Here is a 5996-nt window from a genome sequence, read left to right on the forward strand (position 1 = left end):
CAAGTGAATTGAGACTTGTCTCACAGCTGTTAACTCCCAAGTTCACCGTTAAGGCTCTAACTTGGTACAGTGGATTTTGACTTACAGAGAGCTGTTAATTACTGGGTGACAGGGGAAAGGAGAGAGAGAGAGAATAAACACGAATCCCGGGGTCCTCTCGGGTTTCGCTTCCCTAGGCCCTGCCCTACACCGTCAGCCCTGAAACCCACCCTTCCTCCCCTCTCATACTGAGCTGGGAAAGAGGGTCTCGACAACCTTCTTCCAATCCCCAGAGTGGCTTCTGTTGGTTTGGAGAGTGGTGGATGTCCCTGGCACTACCCCCAGTTGGTCTCTCGGCTCTCCAGTCACATCTCACCAGTACATTGAGGGTTGTGGATGTGAAGATTGCTCACTCTCCTTCTTTTCCTGAGTCTGTGACTGGCTGTAGCCGATTTCCTTGATGCTAGCCAGACCACTTACTCAACAAACCCCAGAGATCAGGGTTCCCCACTTATACTGGCTGGAGGTTTCCAGAATCTCTCGCCAAATCTGGATTGGATCATTGAGCTATTGTCCTTCCTCTCGGGGCTGACTGAGCTTCCTGAGTATTCGATGAGTGTGAATGGTTCTCCAATTAAAGTCAGTGGGTGAACCATAGTTTTAAATGTCCATTATTTCTCTTAGATGTGTGTAGGTTAAGATGTTGCTGATAGTTTGATGGCCTTCCCATTTCAGACAAACAGATTTGTATGTCGTACAAAGGCGTGGAATACTCAGTATCTCTGCATTCAAGCAAATGATTAAAAGTTGAATGGTTGTGTAATTTCGCAAGCTGCAGAATGTCTCTGTTGTTTGGTCTGCAGGCTGGTGCTTATTGTCTTTTAAAGTGTGGTGCTGGGAGGGCACAGCAAGTCAGGCAGCATCCGAAGAGCAGGAGAGTCGATATTTGAGGCATAATCCCTTCATCAGGAATAGGGGGCTGGGGAAGGGTGCTGAGAGATAAATAGGAGCGTGAGAGTGGGGTTGTGTGAAGGTAGCTGGAAAGGTGATTGGTAGATAATGGCAGGGTGATGATGGTGATAGGTCGGAGCAGAGGGTGGAGTGAAAGGTGGGAAGAAAGATGAACATGTAGCACAGTTCATGAGGGTGGTGCTGAGTTGAAGGGTTGGATCAGGGATGAGGTGGGGTGGAGGACAAATGAGGAAACTAGTGAAGTTGATGTTGATGCCATGTGGTTTGAGGGTCGCAAGGTAGAAGATGAAGTGTTCTGCTTCCAGACGTCGGGGTCTTGGATTTGGCGGTGGAGGAGGACCAGGACTTGGCCACAGGGCAGTGAGGTTGTTTGGTGCGTGTGTCCCAGAGATTTTCCCTGAAACTTTCCTCAAGTTAGTGTCCTGTTTCCTCAATGAAGAAGGGATTCCATCAAGCGCAACAGACACAGTAGACTAGGTGGTTGGATGTGCAGGGAAATCTCTGCCAGATGTGGTAGGTTGCTTTGGGGCCTTGGCCAGAGGTGAGCAGGGAGGTGTGTGTGCATGTTTTACATTTCGTGCGGTGGCAGGGGAAGCTGCAGGGTGATGGTGGGGTGGGGGAGTAGATATCACCAGGGAGTCACAGAGCGAATTTGGAAGCAGATATTGTTCCCTCTATGACTCACTGGTTAAGTCTACACTTCCCACCAATCCACACTATACTCCCGGCACGTTCCCTTCTGACCACAAGAGGTGTAAAACCTGCACCCACACCTCCCCCTCACCTCCGACCAAGGTCCGAAAGGATCCTTCCATATCTGGCCGAGATTTTCCTGCGCATCCGAACAACTCATCTACTGTGTCCGTTGCACCTGATATGGTCTCCGTGACATTGGGAGATAGGACACTAACACGCAGATCATTTCAGGGAACATCGCTGGTACACACGCACGAAACAAACCCAATGCCCTGTGACTGAACACTTCAATTCCCGCTCCCACTCCACTATGAACATGCAGGTCTTGAGCCTCCTCCACTACTAAATCCAAGTGTCTCAACGTCTGGAAGAAGAACGCCTCATCTTCCAACTTAGGACCCTCCGACCACATGGCATCAACATCGAATTCACCAGTCTCCTCATCTCCTCTCCACCCAACCTCACCCCAGAACCAACCCTACAACTCGGAACCGTACTCTTGAGGTGTCCTATCTGTCCATCTTCCTTCCCAACTATGCACTGCACCCTCCACTCCGACCTAACACCCTCTCCTCCACCTGCATCTACCTATCACCTTCCCAGATAACACCCCCAGCCTCGCCACCAAACCCCCCGTTTATTTTTCAGTTCCCTTCCCCCCGTCCCACATTCCTGATGATGGGCATATGGCCGAAACGTCGACTCTCCTGTTTCTCGGACATTGCCTGAACTGCTGTGCTTTTCCAGCACCAAACGTTTCGACTCTGATCGCAAGCATCTGCAGCCCTCACTTTCTCCTTCACTGTCTTTTAGCTGTAACATTTGTGGAGGCCTTCCTTTATCTTACCCCTGTTCCAGACTGCTGCCCCTAGGCTTGCTTATTGCCTACTCTGTCTTAGCCAGACAACTCAGTGACTCTTCGTTTAAATGTAAATTCCACAAACCCATGTCCAAGTCTAGAGGGTTTTAGTCCAGGGTGTCTAATGGGAATTTTTACCCCATCTAACACCTACCAGCTCTGTACTTCATCTTGGTTCTGTATTCTGATTATCTCATGTTTGGCAGCTTCCCATTTTTAGCTGTTCCTTCACCTGCGAATAACTGCTACCAATCAAATATTGAATATTCTTGCCAAATACCATCAAAATTTGCCTTCCTCCAACTTAGTACAACTTGCAAAACAAGCTCTTGGCCCAATGAACCACAGCACATTCACCCATCTCTTCAGTCAATAGGGATAGTATGCAAAGTGTAAAAGCAATTAAATTCTATTTGCATGTTCCTTTGCTTCGGACCCATTTGATGACGACATTCTCTTGGCTGGTTCCAGACTCTTCTCGATGCGAGACATTTATGCAGCATCCAACAATTCAATGTGAGTGTTTCATTAAATAAAGTCTACTCTTTTTTTTAATGACAGAAATAGGATTTTGTGTGCAATGCTGCTGTCAGAAGCATGTATTTCATCTGAGGAAATACTTTCGTGCTGATCACTCCACTGGAAGCGTTACCTTCCCACACAATATCAGCAATAAGGTGCACTTTACTCAAAGACAAAAAACAGCTGACATCTTGCAAGTGGACAACGTGACAGTGAAGCATTTCTTCCCCATTGCTCCTGATAATGTGACAGTCTGTATACTCTGAAGTCTGGTTCGCTTGCATTCAAATCAAAGACTTTAACTGTTGCATCATTTGTAACAAATTTAAGTTCCAGTCATGAGCAATAGCTCAACACGATCTAATCATGGAATCCAGGGGAAGGTAAAAATTGTGGTTTATTAAAGGAAGACGTGTATAAAGCTGATCTTGGGTGGGAGGGGAGAATTATGGTCAGTGGCAGTGTCCCAACCCATGCTCCAGAGGTGTGTGTTAACATCTCCGAAGAGGTTGATTAGTAAAAAAGGTTAGTTTTTCTAAAAATCCATATAAAAAGCTGACGTTAAACCCTGCTTCTGGGTATTTGGAACTCTTTCGAATTCAGTAAAGCACGTTTAAGCAAAATAATGCATTAAGAGGAGAATAACAACATGAAAATAAGCTAGTGAGAGACAAAAACAAGTGTTTTAACAGCTTTCTCAAGATAAACTAAAAGGTAATCATAAAAGACAGATATGCACCGACAAGTGGCAGAGGCAAGGAAACCTGCAATTGTGACGGTATGAATAACAGAGAAATAAGAATGATATTTTGGGTCTGTCTTCAGAGAGGAACAATCACTCCACTTCTCAATAATAGAAGAGAAGCAATGTCTTAGTGAAAATGAGCAGATCGATGAATTGGTCATTAGTGAACAGAAGTAGTACTGGGAAATTAATATAATCCTAGAATCTGAAGATCTACATTCGGAATCCTCAGAATATTGGTTGCAGTGATCATGATCTTTCGCTGCCACACTGGTACATATTTGTCTTTTCTGATCAGCTTTTGGTTTATCTGTAGAACGCTTTTTCAAACAATTACATCTCTATCACTGGTTTAATTTCATGTTGTTTTCTCTCTTAATGTATTTTTTTCGTCCTACTGTATTGAATTTAAAAATGTGTTCTGAATCCCCAGGCCTGGGGTTTAACAGCAGCATTTATAAACCAAACTGTTCATTCCCACTGCACCACAAGACACCCATCCCACCCAACATCAGCTTTATACACTACTTTCATTAATTAACAACAATCTTTATCTTCCCCTGGATTCCATGATTAAATTTTGTTGAGCTTTTGTTCATGATTGGAACTTAAATTTGTTTCAAATGATGAAACAGTTACAATCTTTGATTTAATTGCTAACAAAGCAGACTACAGATTCCCCCACCTTACCCCAGTTCCAACATTCCAGCTCAGCAGTGTCCTCATGACCTGTCCTACCTGTCAATCTCCCTTCCCACCTATCTGCTCCACACTCCCCTCTGACCTATCGCCTCCATTCCCACCCCATTCACCTATTGCACTCTTTGCTACCTTACCCCACCTTCCTCTCTGACCTATCGCCTTCATTCCCACCCCCATTCACCTATTGTACTCTTTTTTACCTTCTCCCCAGCCTCCCCCCCCCTCTTTATCGCTCCACCTTGGAGGCTTCCTGCCTCTATTCCTGATGAAGGGATTTTGTCCGAAACGTCGATTTTCATGCTCCTTGGATGCTGCCTGACCTGCTGTGCTTTTCCAGCACCAGTCTGATCTAAAGAATGCAGAGTATGCAGACTGTCACTTTTTCAGCAGTAGTGGGGAGGCAATGCTTCACTGCCAGATTGTCCAATTGCCAGATGTCAGCTGAGTTGTGTCTTTGAGTAAAGTGCTCATTATCGCGGAGCTTATGATGGAAGGGTATGTTGTCAGTGGAGAGATCAACATAAAAGTATTTCCTCAGATGAAGTGCTGCTTGTGACAGTAAGTATTGCATGCAAAACTATTTACCTCGTTAAAAAAACAAGTGGAAGTTATTTCATTAAACACACACATTGAGTTGATGGTTGCTGAATAAATGTCTCACCCTGAGCAGAGTTTGGAACAAGACAATGGTGCATTGGCATTAAATTAATTTCAAGCAAAGGAACATGCAAATGGAATCAAATTGTTTTAACACTTTGCATTCTATCGCTGTTGACCTTAGAGATGGATGGACATGTTGCGGTTCGTTTTGTCACAATGAATGTTTTGTAAGATGTAATTACCTGGCTGTATCAGAAGGAGAGGCCCAACAGGGACAGTGACATAAGTTGAGGACTCAAGGGCAGAGTCATTAACTGGTTCAGAGTAGAGATGGTTCAGGTTGGTGACTCTTTTTTATGCTTCTCTCTGTCTGTTTCTCTTCGTTTGGTTCGATTGCTCCTTCTCTCTCTCTCTTTCTCTCTCTGACTGTCTCCCACTCTTCCTCCCTCTCGCTATCATTGTCCCTCTCTCTCGCTCACTCTTTCTGTCTCAGTGTCTCTCTCCGTCTGTCTCTTTCTCTGTCACTGATTCTCTCTCTCTCTCGCACTCTGTCTGTCTCTCTGTCTCTGACACTGTCTCTCTCTCTTCCTCTCCCAATGACTCTCTCTCCCCCATTGTCTCTCTCTCTCTCTCTCTCTCTCAATGTCTCTCTCTTTCTCACTGTTTCTTGTAAATCTTATTTTCACTCTCACTGTTTTGTTGTCTCCCTCAATGAATCTCTCTGACTCTCTCTGTTCCTTTTTCTGGCTCGTTCCCCCGCTCTATCTGGATTAGTGGTGCTGGAAGAGCACAGCAGTTCAGGCAGCATCCAAGGAGCTTCGAAATCGACATTTCGGGCAAAAGCCCAGGATGAAGGTCTAATGAAGGGCTTTTGCCCGAAACGTCGATTTCGAAGCTCCTTGGCTGCTGCCTGAAATGCTG

This window comes from Chiloscyllium plagiosum, unplaced genomic scaffold (genome assembly GCF_037043375.1).
Source record: "Chiloscyllium plagiosum isolate Xiang-an unplaced genomic scaffold, Cpla_swu_hap1 HiC_scaffold_52, whole genome shotgun sequence".
Taxonomy (NCBI): Eukaryota; Metazoa; Chordata; class Chondrichthyes; order Orectolobiformes; family Hemiscylliidae; genus Chiloscyllium; species Chiloscyllium plagiosum.